General features: G+C 37.4%; 1 protein-coding gene across 1 annotated transcript in view; it reads right to left on the bottom strand.

Annotated features, from left to right (window-relative positions):
* Window positions 1–25,894, bottom strand: part of FHIT (fragile histidine triad diadenosine triphosphatase) — a 555,478-nt gene extending 529,584 nt beyond the window's left edge. The window contains exon 1 of the mRNA XM_065642808.1: window positions 25,842–25,894. The gene's annotated coding sequence lies outside the window, so the exon portion shown is untranslated. The remainder of the gene's footprint in view (window positions 1–25,841) is intronic.
* Window positions 25,895–26,545: the final 651 nt, after the last annotated feature.

The raw sequence follows: 26,545 nt of genomic DNA, 5'->3' as shown, positions 1-26,545 counted from the left end.
ACCAGCTACTTAAAGCAAATCCCATCCTGGGCCAGGCTGTGCGCTCCAGGAGGGACTGGCACCGTACCAGGATGTACGGTGGAGGTTCAGAAAGAATAATATTAATAATGCCTTCCAGCATTTTCTGCTTAGACCTGGCAAGAATCTCACTATCTACACTAAACAAATCACCTATTCTTTTCCATTTAGAGGCAGCACATGAACTCTTCATTTGGGATTATTTTTCCCCCCCTTTTGTTTGGGTTTTGTGTCACTACTAGAGTTCTGCAGATAAAGTTCTAAAGATAAGGTCTAGATATTTAAAATCATTTTATTGTATTTGTACATTCCAGTGAAGACATAGTAAAAATGAAAGGGAAGGGGGGAAAAAAAAGAAAAATGTATCAAACACATCAAAAGCAAGTATTGTCAGGATTCTTACTCTCTGAACCCTGCAAATAAGGCTGACAAAATGTTACAGGCATCTAAGATACTCTGTTTTACATACTGCAGTCTCCAAAACAAAATATATTTTAAAAATACTGTGTATAAACAGGTCTCGCACTTTCACTTATTCTTCCTCATCAACTGACACATCACGATGCATTTCATTTAACTATGGAAAGGTTTCATTTTAAAGATTCAGTAGATCATCTTCTCATTTTTTTCAGAGAAAAAGAGTGTTTTCACAGGAGGTTGATCAAGATTCTTGTGTTTTAAGGTCAATCTGCAACTTCTTTGGCCTCTACTATTCAACAGCACCTTTTTCACCTGTCTTCCATATTCTCTCATGGGAGCAGGAAATTGAATACATTAATATCAGAATAATTACTGAGAAAAACAATGTAAGTTTTCTTACTGGAACATTAGAAGTAACTTCTCACTAGGCCAAGAGAAAGATTAAGATTTATATCTGATGATCCCAAATGAACTAAAATACAAGAGTAGCAGCTCATTAAAGTAGTATAATACAACTACCAAAACAAGTAGTAATGAGAACAACTTTGTATACTCTGTAAGGAAAATACTGTAGGTGAGAGGAAGAGAAAAACACTTTAAAAATAGTACCTTTGGTAATCAAAGGAGCTTCATACTTCTCTTCCTCCCAGAACATTCAGCAAATTACATTTGCTTCTCTATAATAATTTGACCCCTAACAACATCAGAGGAAGTGATTTATTCCACCTCCCGTCTTCCTACATTTGTACATCATCCTGTGGGACACCGATTTTCTGAATTGCTTTTGGCCATCTGATATTATATTACTGCAGCCTTCTGCAGAAGGAGCCAGAAAATAAAAAAAATAAAGAAAAAAATCAAAATAATTACATTAATGCTGGGAATCAAAGTTTATTGACTTTCCCTTGAGCTATAATACCAAAAAGCTGGTTACAGAAATTGCCAACTTACTTAATGATACCACCAACTCCTCCCTGAACTCAAAATATCTTCTGAAAACATTCTCAAAAAAGTTTTTGATGTACATGAATACATTAAATCTAGTTCATCTCAATGCTGAGGATAACTTGATCTGCCTCTGAGCCTTCTACCTATTTGTGCCTACCAAAATACTAAAAACCATTGACATATTAATAAAAAAAGAAAAAACCAACACCTTCAAGGTTGTTCCGAATTGTCGCATTCCCAAACAAACTGACATCTCATTTTCAGATCCCAAGTATGTAATGGTAATCAGAAGCTTCTTGAAAGTTGTTTAACCAAGAGCAATTTATTAGAGAGTTGGACTACTGCAGAGTTCCTGAGTAGTCACTGGACTATTTATCGACAGTAAAATACTGCAACTTTGATTTAAATTGTCGTAAATTTTAATTCCTAAGTCTGAAATACTGTAGCATATAATACTGCATTTGCAGTGGTATGATTATCTAGATATTTAACTTTATCATCCTACAAAAATGACATTATATACATGTAGCATGGATAAGCAGGAATAATGCCTAAGCTACGTAGCAGTAATGAAAATAGAATTCCAGATATAAATCGGAACTCTCATTGAATTAAGTCAGCTTTTTATGTTGACAGTATACAGTAAAAAAGACAAAATTAGAATCTTTATTTAATTTCTACTAAGAGTTGAAAACCACAATTTCAGAAGTGCTTGATAAAGAATGTCTGTTTTGAAAATTGATTTGCATTAACCTTTTGACAGTCTTCCTAATTGAATCAGTTTAAAGGGTGCCTAATCTGCAGTGACAAATCCTATCCCTGATTTGATTCCTAACAAAATTCCCTTCTCAGGATGAAGATGTATTTCAGTGGGTTTTCCTTAAGAAATGATTTTCAAAAAAACAATAAACAGATGCCAGAGGCTATATGGCCAAGGGTGGGTGGTTCTGTTTATTTTGAGTTGGTGGTTTGGTTTGGTTTTCGGGTTTTGGTTGGTTGGTTTTGTTGGTCTGGGGGTTTTTTTTGTTTGGTTGGTTGTTTTTTGTTTGTTTTCAGCATAGCTGAAGACCACCATCTAAAAAGAAAAGTTTATTTTCTCATACTTAACAACACAGGATGGTCCTGCCATGCCATAAAACATGGAGGGGCTTGAATGTGTCAAGTTTTCCTGCAAGTTTTCAAAGCCTTTTGCTAAATCTTCCTGGTGACTCCACTTATCTGCAACTGAGCTTGAGTATCTTTGAATAAACAATATCCTAATAACACCTTCCAGTCTTGCTGTTCTCACACAGAAGCGTGATAGTTACCTTTTAATAGTAAAAAGTGTACAGCAGTTTCCATTGGATGAAACCTCAACAGTGTAGGTTTCATTAGTGGTAAACTTTAAGGCATATAAAAAAAAATAAGCTAGGTGATTTCTTCAATGACCTTATTAAATACAAACCATTCCTTTACAAAATTTTCAATATGCTAGTGCAAAGAACGTACTGTTTTGCAGTGTCAAGCAACACATACTTACTCAGACCAAGTGAGGTTTCTTTGTTACTGACCTAGTATTTAAAAAGTTAGGTCTAAAGCTTAAATTGAACAATTAAACTTTAATTTCTTACCAACTATGATTAACTGGAATCCCTTTAACTGTAATCTGACATATTTTTCCCATTTCTGCACAGAAGCTATCACTTCAAGAGGCATGATATAAAGGGAATTCTGTTGCACGTTCTACTTTCACCAAGAACATCAAGAATAAAAATGAGCATAATGCATTTTTTCATGTTTAGCCCAGTGGACAAGCTTTTTTCCCCCAAGACTGAGAAGTCAGCCTTCAACAAAAGCTACCCTGGGCAAAAGGATTATGAGAAAAATATTGGCATTACCAATGGGCTCTAAAGCAATCTAATTAGCTAGGCATGCACTGTGTTCTGTGAGAAAACTAGCAACCTAATAACCAGATTGTCTTCAGAAAGAAACTGAAAAACATATGCTAGCAGTGAAATACTAGATTTTCCTCTGCCCTCTGCATCCTATAATATCCTGTCAATATCCCACTGGGCTGACAGTTTGTCTATAAAATGCTTTTGGTTTTGCTTTTTTTTAAGAATTTGTAACATTTGGGAAACTATTTTAACTTCAAAATTATCTGCCCTATTTCAGGCTTGGAACTACAATAAATGGCATCCAAGTTTAAGCAGCATCTGACAAAAGAGAAGTATTCAACTTTCATTAGATGCAGAGTTAATTCTACAACTAAGTCACTTTGTACTACATTATGCATCATCGCTTTGTTTCATTTACTAGAAGGTGTGATACCAGTTGAACTATAACCTTAAAACAAGAACTCCAGAAAAACAGCTGTTTAATAGCTATTATGTAATCAAGTACAATTTTTTTTAAAAAAAAAAAGAAAAATAATTCAGATACAGCATACTATTCTAATTCAATACAGTGAAATAAGTTTCTTTCCCATCTCATTTCAGATAATATATCAGAAAGACATGCAAAAAAAAAAAAATCAGGTTTATATCCACTGAAAACATGGAAGACAATTCTTGTATATAAGCATAACATCCAGTCCTCATATTTTATTCTCCAAGTCTCAGTAAAAGAATAAAAAGATTTTTCTCCCCTTCCCAGGAAATAGATTAGGTAGGCATGACATTTTTCCACTTCACTGTTGTATGCGTTTATAAGCTCTCCTTTTGTAGCATTTATGAATTCAAACAGTGCTAAGGTTAAGCTGGAGCAAAGCAATTTGGCATGCTTGCATCTGCTTTTATCAGGGAAAGCAAAAGCAATCCATGAGGTCTAGACTGACCTTAAAGCACAAGTATTTATTTGGAGATTCTAAGGGCTTACCAATTGTGTTTGGTAAGAGGGAACCTAAATTCGATCACACTCACACACAATGTCACTTTAATTCAAGCAATCACCTTTCAGTTCTTCTGGTGCCTCAGTAGAATAATTGGTATTCTATTACTATGAACATTCTCTCTTTAAAAAGGACATATTAACCATACATTCCAATTCTACTGTGCTGCTTTCTGCAGGACAGAGTCAGGAGTCCAAACACAGCTACTTCCAAACTCAGGTAATTTAATTAAAAAAAAAAAAAAAAATCTATGCTGCTCAATGCAATTATATTTTCAAAGTATCTATATAACCCATAACTACAGCTGGGTGTCCTGTAACCCTATCTATCATTGTCTCTTGTGCTTTTTCCTGTTAGAGTACTTGGAAGTCAATATTCAGGATTATTTTTTTCCAGACATCCAGTATCTCAAACACCCAACATTTTGACATAGTACTGTTCTCCCTCCCCTTTAATTCCCTCAGTCCTTTCTAGCTAGGCTAGCCCTACTTATTTTAATGTTCCAAGCCAAAAGGCGGACTTTTTTTCCTCCTCCTGCAGTAGGTGGGTCAATGCTCCACAAAACAAACTCGCTCACATCACTTATTTTCACTAATAGTCTAGTCACGGAGTTGCCTTTGAAGAATTTTTCCTCCTTTTTTGAATGGTTTGAGAAGAGCAGCCAGACATTAATCCTTCAACAACTCAAAGAAATAAAGAGTCATCTGTAATTTGCATAGCAGTACAATGGCACCTGTTATTCATCATTAGATTCTTTGCTGGTATTTCAGGAGTCTACGCAAACTTCAATATGTGTTATTTTTATGTTTAAAAGGTTGGACTTGGCTTACATCTTCAGTAATTTCCATGGCATAGACATTTACACAACAGAATATATCCTTCAAGTTTCTAGGCCTGGCTGTCTCAGGACGCCAGTTCTCTTCCAGAGTTCAGAACCATGACTGGGTGACAGCTACACGCTGTCAAGTCTACTCTTTCCATTTTGCCTACATGACTAGTTCCTTTCTCAGGTCAGATATAAAGATTTTTCATACTTCTGGTTGTCCCAAAATATTTCTGATTTTGCAGCTTCTCTAATCCGTTGAGATTACCAATTCACACACACAAACACACAAGTATAAACTTCATATAAAGAAAATGACCACTGGCTTCCAACAGGAAAGAGAACAGTTGTAGCTCTTAACAACTCTTCCACTACCAAACTGAACGCAGCATTGCAGAAAGAACACCACTCACATTCCTTTCTTTTCAAAGCTGTCTTCAGCGCTCCTCTTTTCTGTATCTGGAGCTCATGCTCAGAGAATCGTGACTTCATGCCACATGTTCTCACAAGACAAATTGGTCCAGTTCACCAGACCCACTCAGGTCTAAGCAATCGGGCTTTCACTAAGACACACAGATCAACACATACAATTCCATCACCACCAAGTACAAGGCCCTACAACAGAGATTCTTCATTATCGTTTTTTGCTCATCCAGTCTGTTTGCTTGTTGTCCTACCAACATACTAAAGGCATATCTACACCGCCTTCTCAATCCAAAGAAAAGCTGCACGATTCTCTTAATTTGACATCAAACCCAGATGAGTAGCTTATACTAAGGGGCAAATCACAGTAGCTTGAGCTCAGCTCAGCACTAAAGGGGTGAGACAGCAGTTTCAGGATGGAGCTGGCTTAGATTCACCAGCTTGCTATGAAGGTGTGAAGAGCTTCTATCTGCATGGACTATAACACCTACAAAATCTCCTCATACTACTGCAGAATTAACCCCTTCCTCCTCAGAGATTTTTCCTCTTGCCAGTTTCCCTCAAAGGAAAAGCAAGTCTGACAATTAATGCAGGTAACAGCATCTGACAGCAGCTGTGCAGATGTGCCACCTAAAGGACGCAGATACTGAAAGGAATCCAACATACATTTTAACTCTGTGCGCAAATAAAGAACAGGAGAAAGAGAACAGGAAAAAAACTGTAAGAAATGGAAGCCAAACCTATCTAAATTTAAGACGAATACAAATACATTATTTGGTTCACAGGTCCCCTATGGCACACAACACTGCAGGTACCATGAGAACTACAATTAAACAGAACATTAAGCAGGTAAAAACAGCTGTAAACCTACAAGTTGCTGCTGCCACATATATAAGTACACTTTCTTGCTTCTCTTAAAAGTTTTCCTTTAAAAATACTTTTATTAAACACAAATGTTTGTTCCAATCTCTCTTTTTTATGTATTCATTTACCTATAAACAGCTTAACTGTATATATAAACATTAAAACTGAAATTTACCATGCCATCAAATGCAAACATGCTCAGGAAAAAAAAAAAAAAGAAAAGAAAGAAAAAAAAAATCAAACTTATACCACAGCATAGCATACATTTGTTTCTTGATATTACACAAGTCAGTTGTTTAACAAGTGTTTAAATAATTAATCATAGTGATTTACACTTTATGACACCACAAATTCATATCAATTTAAATTTTACTGCATAATGTCAGAATCTTGAATTTCTAAATCTTTTTTTTATGTTGCAGGCTGCTTTAATAATCACAGCTGAACTCTTCTGAAGCTGACAACAGAAAACCTCAAAAAGAAAAAAGTAGAAAACAAATGATATTATGGGATACTTGAATCTGACCAAAAAAAGCTTCTTGATGAAAATGGGTCTCTGTCAGGGTGCCTGATATATTATCCAATATCTTTTTAGTTAAAAACCTATTACTACTTTAACTATTAATCAAAGAATAATTAAGTTACACATTTATGAGTAAGTACAGAATGATTCATTGTCTTCAAAGGAAAGACTAAAGTTACAGTGATATTTTATACAGAGACAACTATTATGATCTGCTACCTCACTTTTAGGTATTTATCCACTTAATACACAGTGAAAAATTCACAGCTATGCAATATTATGTATCTTAATTCCCTTCTTCCATAGAAATGGCTGACGCATACTACTACATAAGCAACCGAATAGTCACTTCCCGCCCCCTCACCTGGCATTATTCAGCTGGGAACCAGAAGCAGTACGAGTGCATTTATTTTTAAATACACTAGCATTAATCTTTGCAAACATAACTACACTAGAATAACTTAATCACTGCGAACAAAGCAGAAGTCAGCAGCCATTCTCTGAGATTGGGCAACCCTCAGCAAATCAACTTTCTTTACATTTTCCATCTATCACTCAGCATTTTTTTTTTATGATAAGGAAGCCAGCTGGCTAAAGAAGTTGTCCTGTCAGCTTTATCTTTAATCTATGCACTTAGATTTGTGAATATAACAGCAAAAGGTGTAAGGCAATGTTTGTCAATGCAATGCAATAAAGACAGTTACCTTCAGAGTATCTTCTCTCTGTACTTCAAGGCCACAAAGAGATAATAAATACATATATTGGTTTGGACTCTCATGAGTCCCCCTCTCATCCACAGGAAACTGATTCAGTCTTTTACTGAAAAAAAAAATATATATATATATTTTAGCCTTGATATATGTTGCAGAGTTCATTACAGAAGCAGCCTTCTGGTGCATTTTTAAGATGTTCCTGTTCACTTACAGTTTACTTCAGAGCTTGTTTTGAATTTTTTTTTTTTTTTTTTTTTTTTTTTTTTTTTTTTTTTTTTTTACATCTGTGATATTGCCATTGATTCACTCTGGTCAGAAGTCATAGGTTTTATTTCTTTTGAGCAAACTGGTGGGCTTTCTGAATCTATCTTTTTCTTTTCTTTTCTTTTTAAGGAGGCTAACAACTAACAGTTTTGCCAACAAACTGCACTCTGGGAAGTTCATTACACTCTCAGTTTAAGATCACCAGAAGGCATTCTTTTTCTTTGATATGTTCTCAACCATGATATTGAGTGCAGGTGATGTCTGTAATGACCAGGTGAACACAATTCAGCTGAACACCTATACATAATTTTTCAAACCTCTAACATTATGTCCCAGTTCATTTTTATGAGACTTATTTTCAAACTTTTTCCACACAGGTCTTGGGTACCAAGATGATATTTTTTCGTAGCTCTCTAAGCCATCCATAGAACTCACAAGCTGAATTGTCATCAGCCGTTGTTGAGCTTTTTAACAGTCATACCGATTGGTATCTCTCAAAGGCATATTCTAATCATTTTACCACTGATAGGGTTATAGCCAGACACACACACTCTGACATTCCCCCTAGATATGATAAATGCAATCCTCATTTTCTTAGATCCATCTATCACGACAGAATAACCCTTTCCATTCCACTGAAACTGTAAAGCCCAAAGATACATCTTCCAAAGTCACACCTATGCCATTCATTCCATAGTCTGATTTGATTAGTTTGTGGTGGCTCAGCTCATCATTTCCTACAAGAATACCAGCAGGTATATTCCTTTTGAAAAATTTTTGTACAGCATCACTTTGAATAAAACATTGTTAACAGGATTCTACCCAAGTGTAATCTATTACATTCTTAAACACCAGAGGGTATTTCTGAGATGTGCCACATATGGATCATTTTACTTGTGGACCGCCACAATCATTCTCACTATCTAACATGCACATTATTATTGCAGTTACCAAAATCAGAGGTACTGAGGAACTACATATTTTTGTATGCATTAGGAAGAATAATGCTTTAGTACAGGAGAAAATTAGACCAAACCAGAAAGTTTTACTACAACGACAACAAAAAATTGTGATGATGTGTGAATCAACTCATTACTATAAGACCTGTAGTGATTCTAAAAGTCTTAAGTATTTCAAGTCCTATTACATCTCAGTTCAATGCATTTTAAAATTCAACCAGTAATCACTTTCTCCAAAATTTATCAGTTGTTACTACTACTTTTATATTTGAGAGCTGTAGAGTATTTCTAAAATATACAAAATTATTTACAATACTTAAACATATATAATTTACCTTCAGTGTTCATATATAAAGGACAGTTAAAAACATCAGTCAGTACTTCAAAGAAAAGACTAAGTACCATCTAATTTGGGACCAACAGACATGTTCAGAAAGACAGTAAGTAGCTACAACAGACAAAAGCAAGGATCAATGAAACAATTTTTTTTCAAATTTTACTCAGATAAGAGTTAAACATACTATTGTAAATCAAAATATTTGGTTAAATGAAATTTCCATCGAAGCTTAATAAGCAGATTCAAGCGAACACAAACTGAAGTGTTATGTATTTTCTGTGGTTCCTATAATGGCTGATTCAATAAAAAAAATGGAGTGTTGCTGCTGATTATTCTAAGTTGGGTAAGACAATTTGACAGTTACTGTACTTTGAAATTTCACTCTAGTAAAGGAATTTTTAAAACTAGACATATCATAAAGGGCTCAAAAATCTTCTTCTTATGTTTAACATGGGAAAAACCTCTAATCAGCTTTTAGTGAGCATTATGTTTTGTGCTGCTTTCGCCAATACTCTCAAAACAACATTTAAAAAATCAGTCATTGCAAGGGTAAAGCAGTCACGCCAGCAACACATGAACTTCAAAGAGTAACCTGCACAAACTCAGTGCCCTGACATCACTCTGATCACAAACCTCCCGATAGCTCCATGTTGAGATTATGACAAGAGCTGCACTATTTTGGGAAAATATATTAAAATCTTCATAAAAGTTTGAACATTTTAAATGCTAAGAAAATGCTCACAATGAAAATGGGGATGACTGTCACTGCCCTACTGAACAACAAAACTGTTCTTAGCATTGGATCTTAAATATACAACTAAAAGCTTTTCATCTTTCTTTTCAGATCAGGTAATTGCAAGTCTTTGAACATTAACCTCCCATGCAATCTAAAGCCCTCCATCTGGTTCCTGGACAGATTTTTGTTCAGTTGGTTGAGCTGGTTTAGTTTTGGTTTTGCTTTTTTGTTGTTTTGTTTTTTAACCACAAACCTTTTAATTATCACATATGGCTTACATTTGCATCTCTGGCAATATTTTTTTATTATCTATTTTTTCTAACATTTCATTTCACTCTGTTCCCGGGGGTGTGAGCAGGTTGCTGACTCTGCTGATAGGCAGAGAGCAGGGAGAAGTGCCCCCTCCACATTTCATTCAGATAATAGAAATCTGGGAGCTGCTCAGTGTGACAGATGAACCACGTGAGCTGAAGCAACTTGTTCCGCTTGTCAGGCTCCAAGAGGCTACAGCAGCGCAATACGATTGCGATGACACCACGATCGCAGAACTGGGTCAAACATGTGGTCACTTTAAAACAGAATGTCAACCATTCTTTCTACTTGAGGAAATTGATTCAGTTACACTAAAAGTTGTTAGATACCATTAGCTTTATATCTAGGTTCAAAATGAAACTGTTACTTTGACCGTATTTGAAGAATCCTCTTGCAAGCCCAACGTTGCCATTAAAGTTTGTAGGAATCACAAACTGTCAAATAATATCACTGCTGCTCATAGGGATTGGGTATTTTACTACCAGAACACTTCCCTGTGCTGCACCAGGGGATCTGTGTCTTTGGAATAATATTTCCATTATGTCCTTCATGGATTAAGTGGATTAAATTCCTCATAGAATTTTAAAGAAAAAAGATTATACAGATATTTATTTTTATTTCTGTGATTAAAAAAAAAATATAAGATGCCATAAGTGATGCCTAGACCTATTATTTTGTTTAAATCATCTCATATGGAAAATTTTATTTTATTTTAGTGAAACAGAAGAATTACTAATCGAATTACAGAAAACATTAAGGAGAACTCAAAAGTAGTATTTCATAATCTAGTTCAATTATTTCCCTAAATCTCGGAAGATTCACTTGCATTATATTGTGATGATGAAATATTCCATGCAACACTACTAGCATGTACAGTTCAAAATGTAAATAACCATGGTATATAGATCATGCTACATGGTAGATCTAGATAACATTTGGAAAAGCAGATATTGAGATGAAGGTAGTTCTGCTCTTGCTCTGACATTCGATCATCTGAATCCTTATTAAGTGACATACAAAACTATTTTCTTTAACACAATTACACTACGTAGATGTTCCAGCAAAAGTAACATTTGTCCAAAAGCACTAGAAATGTAGAAGGAAACAGCAGATGTCTGAGACGTTCTAAAGTCATTTCCTTCTCAATATTTCATCAATATGCTGACAGTCTCAGTCAAGCAGAAATTCCCAGCCTGTCAGATTCCACAGCGGAATTTAGAGGTATTTCAACAAATCACACTGAAAACATTTTATATCTTTCACGTCTTGATGTATAGGTTTTTCTGGTTTGTTTACATTACATAATTGCCTTTCTAGTTCAACATAAAAATTTTCAGGAAAAATATTTTCAAGAAAAACTTCTCATGGAGCTGTTCACTTAAGAAGATTCATAATTTTGTGCAGCTAAAAACTTACATAATTCTTAAAAATAATTGTTTACTTGCTTTGATTTCTAAATGTCTTTGATCTTATTCATTAATATTCATTAGTCTTCTGATGTTGGACTAATGAGAATCTTATGAGTTTATGAGAAGCTATTTAAACAATGTTATCAGATTTTTTCTGATTTTTTTTTTCAACACTGACAATACTTTATTCTTTTTATTTTCCAGCTTCTTCAAACTTTCTGAAGACACAGTCTACACACTCCAAAACAAAGTGGAACTCAACAAATGCATAACTAATTCAGTCAATTATAAGCACAGAACCCTAAACGGATAACAGCATAAACACATAATATATATGGACAGAATGAATAATGCTCATCTTCAGCATCATTTACTTTCATGTTTTACATACATTATTTATGTTTATGATAGAACATCTCTGAAGCAAAAAAAGGAAGACTACGGCCACAACTTTTCAGCTTCAAGAATTTACAGGCACGAAAGCAGCAGCGTTGTTGCCAGAAGACAATACCAGCCACTGATATTTCACATTACGGGTGCACACACAACATGCACAAACAGCTTAGTCACTTGTATTCTCTGCATTTAAGAAAACATTAGTATTTTTCATATTTAGTTTTGACTGTTTGCAGTACACATCCACAAGAAGTTGAAAGTAACAGTGTCGCAGCATATGCTGCACGATATACCTGTAGTACAACCACTGCATCACGCAGAGGTGCCCAGGGAAACCAGTGTGAGCTGACGGGCTGAGACAATTCCTCAGAACACGCCAACAAACAGGTCCAGGTTAAACATCCACTGTGCGTTCAACCTTCTTCTACACTGTCAGAGTTTTGCCATTTCCCCATTCACCGTGCAAATTTACACTAGAAGTAACTTAGACGAAGCAGTCCTATTCTACTACATCTAATGCATATGCAAAGATAATTAAAATATGCAGTAACTTTCAAAGAAATATCGCTGCTTCAGAAGTAAACATCTATGTATGAAGTCAGCTCCAGCAACTCTTACTTCTCTAAGAAAATGCTATGGTCTTTTGCTGAAATATCATTTTGGTTAAAGAAATAACTTGGCATAAACCTCAACTGGTCTTACTAGATCAGCTGACTACTGTGTCTATTACAGTTCTTACATTACGGGCCTTTCACTGGTATTTCCAACATAAAGACCAAATAAAATATAATATTTTTTTAAAAACTATTTTGAGATAATACTACACTAATTTGAAACCATCTGTTAGAGCATTCTATCTCAGAATAACTCTTACATCACAAGAGAAATATCCATTATAAGCTACCTAACAACAATATAATAAATGTACAAAAGCAGGAAAGCATATAATTATACAGTGCTCACTACAGCATATAGAGACCAGAACATTTGACTACACACCCATATATCAAATTTCCATACACAGAGAAAGCCATTGCTCTAGTCTCAGAATCAAATAACAACAAAGTAGTTCAAAGGACTAAGAAGCCCTAATTTTAGGACTCCCAGTGCCTCTCACAGGACACTCACTGCCTTATAGCATTGGAATCCACCAAACCCAAACATTTCAAGAGTTTTTTTATGTATGTCAAAGTTTAAAGATCTTCACTGGTACCAATGTTTGATTACCTGTAAAGCCATGGATATTAATATGAATTTGGTTCCACATTACAGTGGAATTCTGGAAAATAATAAGGAAGTCAATTTAGAAGCCTTAAGTAGTAACCAAAGTATTTATATAAGGCAGATGCTGTGGATAATCATCCATTTCTAATTCTGATTCTGTGCAACATCAGGCCTCACAAATTATCACTCTCATCTAAGTATTATTAATCTTCCTTCAAATAACAATATTTTCTCTTTCTACCTTTTCTCCCTTTGTATTCCTCTCTTTTCACCTAAACTAAGTCTACATTTAGATATCGATATTCTGTCTTTAATTCTGATACTCAAACTCACTGCTTGGAGATGCACCATTATAGCATACGTCATACAGAGATTTTATCCTAGTTGATCGAGTCTAAAAACAAGTTGCACATCAGAATTAACATGAAATTGTTCCAAGTAAATCAAATACGTAGAATAGTTTTCTATGGTTTATGTCATAAAACATATTCTAAATTGTAGGTCAAATATCTTAAGGTTCCCAAACTTATACTTTTGTTAAATCATATTATCAAGACCTACTAGCTACAGCTTCAGTTGCAGCACTGTGCAGGATGCATCCCACAACAGGTATAAAGCACAAAAGCTATTTAACGGACATGGGTTCAAACAGCAAAACTGAGGAAAAGCTGACACACAAACCTCTCTCACTGAAGACATTCTGGTAAAGAAAAAAGAACAGTGCCTGCTACCAAGAGTAATCAATCAGTGGAGGGAAGCTTACAAATTGTACTAATTACTAAGAAGCAGGCAAGAAAAATAAGAGCCTCAAAGCAGCAGCATCTTGGCAAAACTCCCCAAAGCAAACACACCACCAGCCTGGGCCTCACCATCCTTCCGTGTCTTTCAAAGTGCATGGACCCAGCGGTCACTGTCTGCCATTTGAAATTAGAGTCAACCAGCCTGGCCAAACACCCACTTTACTAAAGCAATTTTTTTAAACTAAAAAGAAATGTGTGACCGATCTGTTGCTACTAATAACTAAGCTTGGTTATGTCCACATGAACTGAAGCAACTGCAGATTAAATAGATACTAAATTAATCTTTGGCAAGGAAGATTAGTTCTCTACTTCGAAAGACATCTATTGCTTACTACTGAGAGTGCCACAACTTCCTACATGAGATTTATATTCTTTTACCCATAAAAAGAGACTCAGAACAATTTTCTAACCTTTCACATAACTGCAAAATATGTCCAACCTTTCCATTAAATGTGCACCAAAACAGAGTTTTGTTAAGTTGTGAGAGTATGTTCATTCAATAAGCATGTTCTGCCTTATTCAGATTTCATCTCCTAAAGTCAGAGAAGCAGCAATGTCAGAATACTTTTGACCAAAAAAAGTCTGATTTGGCTGAACAGCTCAAGTCTTTCCAAATGAATAGAAACTTGGAAAAAGGCACACATGTTTAAGTGAAAAATCATCATTATTATTGTTTTGAAAATCTCTCTATCGCTATGAGTTATTTAAAAGTCAACAAAAATATTTCTACCATTCTACAAACAGAACCACAACATAGGGGGACTTCTAGAACAGCCTTTTTTAGAACAAAAGTAGCCACCATACAGATGCAGTTTCTTTTGTACTTAATAGAAGCCCATTTCCTTACTAATTGTCATTGTTTCTATGACTGAAAACTGCAATTAGTTATGCTTCACTGACAGACATGAATCCTTTTGTGGTTATATTATTCAGCCTGAACATTACTAAAAGTAGGACTGTTCGAAATTATAAGAGACTGCATGACCACTCCTATTGTATTAAACCATTTGTGACAAAAGGCAGTTAAATATTGTGCATCTTTTAAATATGTTATTCTAGCTAGGAAAAGGTTACTCCACCATATCAATTACACAAGCCAAGAAACCAAAAAACCAAATAAGACTATTTGCACAAATTAAACGGTAATTTTAAAGATGTCATAAAAGAAGAAAAAATAAGACACATTGCTAATACTGTTTTGTTTTTCAAATGGACCTCATAGTTATAAAGAAGCTTCACTGGAGAAATAAAACTGACAGCAAAAAAAAAAAAAAAGGAAAACAATTCTCATTAGTTCAAATGAGCCTAACACAGGCTGCTAGCAGGTAAAACCTAACTTCTTTAAATTCCAAAATGAATCTCCTCTCCTGACCTTTATACAGCTCAAAATGCATACATACACAGAATAAACAAAATAATTTGAAAGCAAATTCACTGAGTGCACCTGACCTTTGAAGTAGCACAGATAATTTTAATCAGATTTGCACAATGTTACTCTGTCTGCTTCCATGTAGCAACACTAAGATGATAAAACTACTTAAGAATAAAAAAAAAAGACATTTTACCAAAATTCAAGTTTTTCATCTTAGATTTTCAGAGATAATGAGTTTAAAAAAAATAATCAAGACTTGCAGCATAAATAATCTGACCAGCAGTGCTGACCAGTTAAAATCTCTAGTTACAAAGAACATAAATTCTGAGAACCATTCACAAATTAGTCTTAGTTGAAACCAGCTGGCCACTTGGGAAGAATATAAGGCTGTTGTCAGAGGATGTAGGGAGGCAACTAGGAAAGCTAAGGCCTCCTTAGAGTTAAACCTGGCGAGAGGGGTCAAGGACAACAGAAAGAGCTTCTTCAAATACATGGCAGATAAAACTAACACCAGAGGCAATGTAGGCCCACTGATGAATGGGGTGGGTGCCCTGGTGACAGAAGATACAGAGAAGGCAGAGTTACTGAATGCCTTCTTTGTCTCTGTCTACTCTGCCGGAGGCTGTCCTGAGGAGCCCCGTACCCCTGAGGCCCCAGAGGAAGGCAGGGCAATGGAGGAGTTTGTCTTAGTTGATGAGGACTGGGTTAGGGACCAGTTAAGCAATCTGGACATCCATAAATCCATGGGTCCAGATGGGATGCACCCGCGGGTGCTGAGGGAGCTGGCTGAGGTCATTGCTGGACCGCTCTCCATCATCTTTGCCAAGTCTTGGGAAACGGGAGAGGTGCCTGAGGACTGGAGGAAAGCAAATGTCACTCCGGTCTTCAAAAAGGGCAAGAAGGAGGACCCGGGCAACTATAGACCGGTCAGCCTCACCTCCATCCCTGGGAAAGTGATGGAACACCTTATCCTTGGTGCCATCTTAAGTCATATCAAGGATAAGAGGGTCATCAGGGACAGTCAACATGGCTTCACCAAGGGGAAGTCGTGTTTGGCCAACCTCATAGCCTTTTATGAAGATGTAACAAGGTGGATTGACGATGGCAGAGCGGTGGATGTGGTCTACCTTGACTTCAGCAAAGCATTTGACACCGTCTCCCACAGCATCCTCACGGCAAAACTGAGGAAGTGTGGACTGGATGATCGGGTAGTGAGGTGGACTGCAAACTGGCTGAAGGAGAGAAGCCAGAGAGTCGTGGTCAATGGAGCGGAGTCTGGTTGGAGGCCTGTATCTAGTGGAGTGCCTCAAGGGTCAGTTTTGGGACCAATACTATTCAATATATTCATCAACGACTTGGATGAGGGAATTGAGCGTACTATCAGCAAGTTTGCTGATGACACCAAGCTGGGAGGAGTGGCTGACACGCCAGAGGGCTGTGCTGCCATCCAGCGAGATCTGGACAGGCTAGAGAGTTGGGCGGGGAAAAATGTAATGAAATATAACAAGGGAAAATGTAGAGTCTTACATCTGGGCAGGAACAACCCCAGGTTCCAGTATAGGTTGGGGAATGACCTATTAGAGAGCAGTGTAGGGGAAAGGGACCTGGGGGTCCTGGTGGACAGCAGGATGACCATGAGCCAGCACTGTGCCCTTGTGGCCAAGAAGGCCAATGGCATCCTGGGGTGTATTAGAAGGGGGGTGGTTAGTAGGTCGAGAGAGGTTCTCCTTCCCCTCTACTCTGCCCTGGTGAGACCTCATCTGGAATATTGTGTCCAGTTCTGGGCCCCTCAGTTCAAGAAGGATAGGGAACTGCTGGAGAGAGTCCAGCGCAGGGCCACCAAGATGATTAAGGGAGTGGAGCATCTCCCTTATGAGGAAAGGCTGAGGGAGCTGGGGCTCTTTAGCTTGGAGAAGAGGAGACTGAGGGGTGACCTCATCAATGTTTATAAATATATAAAGGGTGGGTGTCACGAGGATGGAGCCAGGCTCTTCTCGGTGACAACCAACAGTAAGACAAGGGGTAATGGGTTCAAGCTGGAACACAAGAGGTTCCACTTAAATATGAGAAGAAACTTCTTCTCAGTGAGGGTGACGGAACACTGGAACAGGCTGCCCAGGGAGGTTGTGGATTCTCCTTCTCTGGAGACATTCAAAACCCGCCTGGACGCCTTCCTGTGTAACCTCACCTAGGTGTTCCCGCCCTGGCAGGGGGATTGGACTAGATGATCTTTCAAGGTCCCTTCCAATCCCTAACATTCTGTGATTCTGTGATTCCTTTCTGAAAGGACAGGTGTTACAACAAGAGTTATTATATAAACCACTTACCAGCCACCAAAGCTAACTATTGCTTCTAACACTTGGAAAAACAAAGAAAGAAACCTTTATTTTATACAACCTCCAAAGCAGCTCACTGCAACTATGATTGTATTCCTAATGCTTCATGAAATGAGAATTAACACAGAGCTGAAAAGTCCTGTTTAGGTTCAGAACATGCAACCTGCATCAGATCAGACCATCCACCCCGACAGTGACAACAGGCCTCTGCCCAAGCTGGAAAACTTACTGTGAAAGTTGAAATACAACTAACTTAACAAAGAGACTTATAAAATGCTGAAGTTTGGCTTTGGTACTTTTCAGAAAAGAACAACAGAGAGAAGAATAGAGATCTTCATTTCATATTTACCGAAGACTAAACTTCATTTGAGGGATGCAATAGGACAATATTGCTTTGTCAAATAATGTGCTTTAATCTAACAACACTGGTTCAGATTACTTCTAGCCTAGTTGGTTTTAAAGCTTAACTTCTTAGCATTTACCACGAAATGTTCAGTTTAACACACCACTTAGATATTAGAACAGCCAGAAAGTACAAAGTAAACACTGTTAACTACATGAAACTATTAGTTAAAAATGCTCTTCTCTTTTTCCAACCTAAGATTTTTTTTCAAACTTCCTGAAACAACAGCAGCAACAGTTGTTAGGCAGCAACACCTGTCAAATGAGGAAGGGGGCTGGGTTGTGGAAGAGACTTGACTTTATGCATTCCCTCTAATTTAACTTCATATGTTCTCCTAAACTGTCAGGCAAAGTTTAAAGTAAGAAGTTTCTCCTATGAACACAAAACATTTATAGTCACATGTGTTTCAAGCAGTAGGCTTTAAGGCAGTTTATTTCAAACTTTTTGAAAACTTTTAATTCAATATATATACTATGCAGGCTGCCAAAGCTATGTGGGGAAATTAATTCAGAAAGCATATCCAAGAAAAACTCTGTTAATCCACTAAGAGTGTAGGCCAATGATCTATCCGTGTTCTATTTGACTAGATATGCAGATCTTCTATGTCCTGTCTGTCACACACTCTAATAAAAAATATTTTATGCCGAACTTCTGTCCAATATTTTTATGCCAATACATGATTTTTGATGTGTATTTTAATGCCAATACTTCTGTACACAGTAATGCAACTCAGCTGCTGATCCATTACAACGTGGCCACATCCCAGTTTGATGCTAACGTGGTATAAGTCAAATTTTGATGCAGTGACTGTATGGCTGGAAGTCTGTAAACAGTATCTGCAAAGAAATGACAGCATTCAGCTTATCTCTGAAATTGACTGTTAGCATTCCACTGTCATTAAGAGCTAAGCAGCAGCCACCCTTCAATAGAGAAATCCAATAATAGATGAATGATTATCTAGTCCACTTTGGATCAAGCTTGTTTAAATGAATCTGTTGAACTCACGGAAGCACTTGCACACGTAAGACTAGTGCTAAAGGGCTGTTTAGAATTTGTTCCCTTTCACCTCTGTTGAGACAATGCACAAATAAAACAGCAGTTCCTCTACACTACTGCAGTGTAAATCTGGTTCAGAGGATGAGGGACTCTGTTACCCCGTGCTTCCAAGTACAATTTTCTGGGTAGTAAGGCTGGCAATTCCTCCTCCAGCTAAAGCAACTCCCACCTCTCTCTAGATCTTGCATAAGCTCATGTGAGCAAATGTCTGTAGGCTGTGCAATGAATTGAAACAACGAACGTTTCCAAGTTTGCCAAGGTTGAAAACAACCTTTTTTGTATAGTCAATTTGCTCAGATGTCTCCACTGGCCTGAGTCACCACACAACCCAAGAAACAGCTGTACCAGGCTAACAAACGCATTACACATGGAAAGGAAACCAGCAGCTGAGATGGAGTTGCTTCATCTTGACTTCTTTGAGCTGGTTACACTATTAAAAATAAAATAAATAAAAACAAGGAAAGAAAGCTTCTGTTAGTAAGTCCTACTTTTTGTACTGGTTGAATCCCATAAGACTGACTGTCCTAAGGAAGCAGTACTGCTTAGACAGTTAGCAGGCAGCTTAGAAATTCATGGGGGGAGCATTCGGAGGGTTTTAGTTGTTTGGGTTTTTTTCTTTAATCACTTCTCAATTAAGTGATTATGTGAGTACAGATCCCTGTACCCAGACTCAAGCACTTTGAACATTTCTGCAGTGGTTTCTGCATGGACTCAACCCACAGCTTCAAAACTGACAAGTCACCTCGACTGCCTGTATGGCTACATCCTTCAGATGCCAGCACCATAGCAGCAGCACATTTGGTCTGGCAACAGTCTCAAAAATATTATCATTCGAATGATTAACATGTAATTTCAATCTCCAATGCTTAGAAGAAAGTTATATAGCATCATCTGAGCACCATCAGCCCCAAAGTGTCTACATTTCCATCATACATTTTCGTAAGGCAGTACAGTAGAGAAATATTTATGAATTAACAGCTCTAAAATAGGAGGTTTCTTACAACACTGGAAAATATTATTGGTAGTTGCATCATACAGTCTCAACATACAAAACTGAAAACTAGTTATAGACATGAGCCTTATAATAAACAGAAAACATTCAAGGAGTAATGTAGGGTGATTGTATCTTTTCTAATGTTGCCTTCATGTTTTCATTGTATAAAGAATGCTCACAAACATGCTAAGTTTATCTCAAAAACTAACATTACACCAGAAAAAATACAGGAAAAAAAACAGCTGCCAAACACAGAATAAACCTATTTCTACTTTGATACTTTCTTTTCACATTTTAAAGCACTTGTCTACATCTTCAGGCACACAAATCCTTTCAAAATACTTGTTTTTCTAAAAAAGCCCTTTTCATTTATTTGACTACTCCCATAAAAATATCTATACTACAATGCACTACTTTGTCTAAGGTTAGAGTACCTCGAACCATATCTTGAGTTCAAAGTAAAAAACACCATAAGATTCTTCACACTGTGTTGCGTGAACATAAAACCACCACTAAATCTTCCCTGGTTTAAATCCTGCACCTAGTATTTTCTTACCTAACAAAAATCAGGATTAGTCTTTGCAGTTGTTACGAAGTTCAAGACTAGTAACCACTTACCATCACACACTGAACAGTCTAATTGCGACAGTCCAACTGCCAAGAATACTCTTCCAATTCAGTATCTAGTAGGACAATTTACAGTAAATAAATTTATAAAAATTCATTATATTAAAAAAATATTTGATAATATCTATTACATAAATTATAATAGTTGGAGCTTCCAATAGGCAAATGACTACTCCTACACAAGTGTGTAATGATAACTGAACCAAAAATATTAGTTGATCATCTACATGCAGCATCACGCAAACAGGCACAATACTTCGACAATCAACATTGCACAAAACAATAATATCACTGCAGTTTCATGATAATTTGAATTCAACTTCTATGAAACCTGGCATAGCAGTAGAGGCTGAAGTCCAGGGCTACAAAATTTTCTGCTGAAATACTCTGTAGACTATCAGCTCTTCATTCGAGATATGCTTGTCTGTATTTTTTTCCATAAATACGTGAACCTAATCATATTTTAAACAAGAATACACATTTTCCTCAGCAAAAAAATCTTCCTAGTCAAAAATATGACAGAAGACATTTACAAACTTCAGACTTATGTAAGCTCCCTTCTGTCCTTCCCCCATCTCCTTCTAAAATTGAATGTTTTAAAGCCAATTTTGACCTAGAAACTTCACTGCAATGAACAGAATTCTGATTTTCTGAAATAGTATACATCACAGCCATATAATTCTTAAATATTTAATAACACAACATGCACTAAAAAGAGACTGAAAGCCTGAAATCATTAGGAGATGTCCCAGCACAAGAAATAAAGAGGAGACGTACATTCCTCTGCAAGAGTAGTTTCAAAGTCCTTTTACAGAGGGATCTAAAGACTGTCAGCTTGGCTGCTCTGCTACTGTATATTAAATAAGCATGTAATGAAGCTACTGGTTTTGATTCATTGAGATGCCAAAGACCATGGGTAAAGTATCTAAAATTAATGATTTTTTTTTTTTAAGCATAATATCAAGAAGGTGGTAAGAATCAGGTACAGCATCCAAAAGAACAAAATACTGACAACAGAAAACAACATAAAATGCAACATCATTTCACTTTAGTGACCATTTAGAAAAATAATAGCATATGAATGCCATTTAAAAGTTATTTCCAAATCCGAAAAGATTATGAAATACTTTATTTCCTATCAGTTCAGGGAATCATTATTTTGTTTTTATTAATAGAACACTGATTCCCAGTCTTAATCGAAGCTAAATGCAAATGTGAGCCTTGTATGTTACGCAGTGCTTTCCAACAAGCCTTCATTATCTCTTAGCTCTCAGTTAAGACTTGTACACAAATGCAGCAAAACAGTTCAGAAGGTACTTAATTTTCAGTATTTGCATAATACCATCGAACGGGACAAATAATATGCATACTTGGTGCCAAATGTCAGCTCTATGCCAGTTTAAAGCCTTAAACATTTCAGAAACAATTTTGAAAACAAATTAAATTACATATGTACACTATTCCAACATGTTAGTGTGCAATGACTTCTAAACAACAAAATACCTTCTGAGGCCAATACCTACCAGACACATCAGATTTTAAGCAACTTAAGACCTTGCTAAATCTGTGCCAATGCTAAAGAACATTTATGTTCAGAAGAACTAACAAAGATGTTTTTGACTATTCATGCATTCCGTCACAGCATTATTTTGATAAAGTAACAGGCAGCACTGCAGTGCTAATACAGAAAACCTGTACTTTGGAGTAGAAACATGAAGCTGATATATGTAGTTGCTGAGTTGGTTGCATTACACTGCAAATCTGATGAGCTATACTGGGAATATTCAGTATTGCAGTGAAAACTGATGAGGGGAAAAGCACACATTCTGGTTAAAAGCAAAAGGTTTCTTTACATCTCTCAATTAGAACATTTTCCTTACTGTTGCCCATAAGGTTAAAAATAGCTCTTTTCCCAAGGCCTATTTATCATTTTTGAAGTTTATTACCAGAACAACCACACCACTTCCAAAACCAGTAGGCCTTTAACAGCGCTGTATCATTTTGAAAATTTCTACCATAATTTTACATGTATGAGAATGAGGGATTTTGAAGAATCAGATTTGGTATTACCCAAACCTCTCTGCTATCTAAAGATATTCTTGTTTCTCGTGGCACAAAGGAATATAACCCTTTATCTCGAAGGAAATGAAGTACACGGCATACCTGGGGTTTAACACAGGAAAACCAGATACCGGCTATCAATGGCCTATCTGGAATTCACTACATCACCTTGCAAGGCATGATCTGCCTGAACTCTACATTTTGCCCATCTGTTTGCTGTTGACCATTAAAACATGCCTGACCTTTTCAAGTTCCTTCTAAGAATAAACAGAAAGCAAAAATTGTCATGGCTAGAAAGCCCTGGTAATCTATTGGATTTTCAGTGAATAACAATGCTTAACTCTGCTACAGAGTTGAATGTTGATAATTATTTTAAGCGATTCCTACACATTTTCTTTTGTGTGGTTGGCTTGGTTTGATTTTTGTGGGGTTTGTTTGGTTGGTTTTGGTTTGTTTGGGTTTTTTTGTTTTATGATGTGACACGACTATGAAAATATGGATTATACTGGTCAACCTAAGTTCCACTTAAAAACAGTTAATCTTAATGTGTAAAATAAAACATAGCCTACATAGCAACAAAGTATTTGGAAATAATCAACTTGCATTTCGGAATCATTCTAGTATTAGAATTTGGACTATAGAAGTCAGCAAGTTTTCTTGTAGACTTCAAGAAAGAACATTTGGGCCTCTGTAGTAAACATTATGAATTTGTCTGAAGGTGTTTATACACACACTAATGACAGTCTATACACAAATCAGTTGACAAGGTTGAAAAGCAGCAATATTTGTAACTTTCGCAGAAACAGACAAAATTATAAACACATAAAATCACATAAACAAATGTAATTGACAAATGAAGCTGCAGACACCGGAGGAGAAAAGAATGACTTCAACACGTATAAAACTGAATAATTCTATTTACTGCAAATGCACGAAAGGATTCGTGTGACAGATCACAAAATGAATATGAGAGGATTACACACTTTAAGGATAAAAAGGCAAATCCTATAAAGTACATATACAGTTGTAATATGCAAGACAAGTGGATAATCCTGTGCTCAACATTAAGTTATGAGTTGACCCAAGCCATTGTTTCCAATATCATCTCTATTTCCTCCAGTTTTCTCAACAGGTAAAAATATTACCTTGTTCATTAATAAAGTCAATGGAAACTGCAAATATACAACTCAGAGGCTGTCACAGTACAGTATCTGACTATTACTACAGCCTCAGCTTAACACTCTTCTCATTGCCACAGAGACATAAACCATAACAAAGGGAAAACAAATATTAAAGAGCTGAACACAAACACCTGAAAAATGGACTCAACTAAAAAAATCTGTTTAATAAATAAGTAAATGAAAACAGGTAGGCTCCACAATTTTCAGTATTGCTGCCTTAATTCTTCTAAGTTTTCTCAAGACTATAATAGTAATTAAATAAACAGCATGTTTTGAAGAGATTTAATTAGAACTTGCATCAGAAGTGCTATACTTGGAAACATAACAGCTCACATGGAATGAAACTAGCAACATTTTTGCCTAAATATCTTACAAGGGAAAAAAATAAACAAGATGAAAGAAACACAACTAAAAGTTTCATCATATGTGGCCGAATTGACAAGTGAACTAAATTCAGCTTTTACCAGCACTCTGCGCCCAACACTCACAGGAAAAAAGCAGCGTATGTGTGTAGAATTTCTTTTCAGCACACAGAATTTAACTTTTAAAGATAGGAATGGTACTCGGCTGCCATTCAAAGATTTAAAACTACTCAGAGTATCTAAAAATGCATTTGAAGGGAAACGAAGGTTATGAAATCAGGAGGCCTTCTATTTGTTGGAGATAAGAGACATCTCGCCCACAGGAAAAAGGCAAAGTATTTAATGCCATTTTTCCAGTAGACATTTCAGTGATTCAATTTAAAATTAAGTAGCCAAGATCTTACCGGATGCTCTGGAATGTCTTATTTGAATCACCAACATCCTACATTTGAAAATTACTCATAAAACTGCCTACAGATGTTATATTGCGTGCAATTATTTTTGAACTGTACTTTGTATTTTCCTCTAAGAACTTTAAGATTAATAATTATATTAAACCCCACAAAAATAAATTCAGACTAAGATGCTTTTTATCTCTAAAGCAACTCTCACCTGAACATCCCTGAGCTCATTTTCAATTCTAACTTAGAACTAAGAACAAGATGAATATTTTGGTTTTGTTTTGTATTTTTATTTTACTAATTCCTGAAGTGACTTCTTAAGAATCTCTTCTTTGGACACACAGCATGCTTCGAAAAACACAACTACCTTTGCCATGTGTACCGTGTTGTCACCCAGGTCCAGCTAAAATCCTTTAAGACACCAAAACGATCACTTGGACAAAGTGTGTAACGCACCCAAAATGATTTCAGGTCTTACTATCATATAAATTCCAGGGATTGACCAGAGTCTCTGTGATTTTAACATAGGTAGGTTGTTGCAATGACTGCTTTGCTTCTGCAGGGCACAGAGATAAATTAATTCGGCTTAACCCACTGCATTTATGTCCAGAAAGCGGCTTCCCCGCTCCCGCTGATCTCCGAGATGGAGGGCAAACGTGTACGGACGAGATCGGAAAACGCCACCGCAGCGCTGCCCGCGCACCACCCAACGCAAACCCCACGCGGCCCCGACAAATGAAACACTTAAACCAGCGCCAAGTGCTGGTGTTTCAATCTCCAGCCGTGAGGCAGAAGGGGAGGGCAAGGGGGGAGAAAGCGCCGGGGTGGAGAAAGCGCCAGCGCGGCGGCCCCAGCGCGGGAACCGCCGCCTGAGGGGGCGCGCGGCAGCGGCCGGCCCTGCAGACGAACTCTCCCGAGCGGCCGCCGCCGCCTCCCCGCTGGAAAGCTCGGCAGCGCCAGGAGGGAGCGGGAGTGTGTAGGGGGGAAACAAACACAAAATGGAAACTTACACTCCCTCTGCCAAAGCGCATGCGCTGCCGGCGGAGAAGGGGCGGTCTGCGGCGAGCGGACACCGGCCTGTAGCAGCCAAGGGGCGGGCGAGGAGGAGGGCTCGGCTCTTAACGGCCGCCGGGGCGCGCGGGGGTGGCAGGGGGAGCTCGCGCAGAGGCGGTTGGGCGCGTGTGCGGTAAAATCTGAGTGCGCGTTCAGCTGCGCCCCAAGGCAGCTGGTAGGGTGAGGTCTCACGGTTGTGGGGATGCCCTCCTTGGCTCAGCATTACAAATAGGTCACACCTTTGCAAATAGGGAAAGTATTGTCACACAGGAGGTTCCGCTTAAATATGAGAAGAAACTTCTTCACAGTGAGCGTAACAGAGCACTGGAACAGGCTGCCCAGGGAGGTTGTGGAGTCTCCTTCTCTGGAGACATTCAAACCCGCCTGGACACCTTCCTGTGTAACCTCATCTGGGTGTTCCTGCTCCAGCCGGGGGGGTTGGACTGGATGATCTTTCGAGGTCCCTTCCAATCCCTGGCATTCTGTGATTCTGTGTCCCCCGTGTTTCTGCTGTTGCCCAGGTGTCTGCTTTTGCCTCCCGCAGGACACAGTTGCAACACTACCATCAATTTTCCTCTCATGTGGCTTTAACTTGTAGTGCCTGTGCAGTGGGAATGTCCCTGTTGAATTCCCTGGCAGAGACGTGGACCCCGACGCTCCT

The sequence above is a fragment of the Caloenas nicobarica genome, chromosome 11 (assembly GCF_036013445.1).
Source record: "Caloenas nicobarica isolate bCalNic1 chromosome 11, bCalNic1.hap1, whole genome shotgun sequence".
In the NCBI taxonomy this organism is placed as follows: Eukaryota; Metazoa; Chordata; class Aves; order Columbiformes; family Columbidae; genus Caloenas; species Caloenas nicobarica.
Note: the sequence above shows the minus strand (reverse complement) of the source record. Positions and strands in the feature narration are given on the sequence as shown.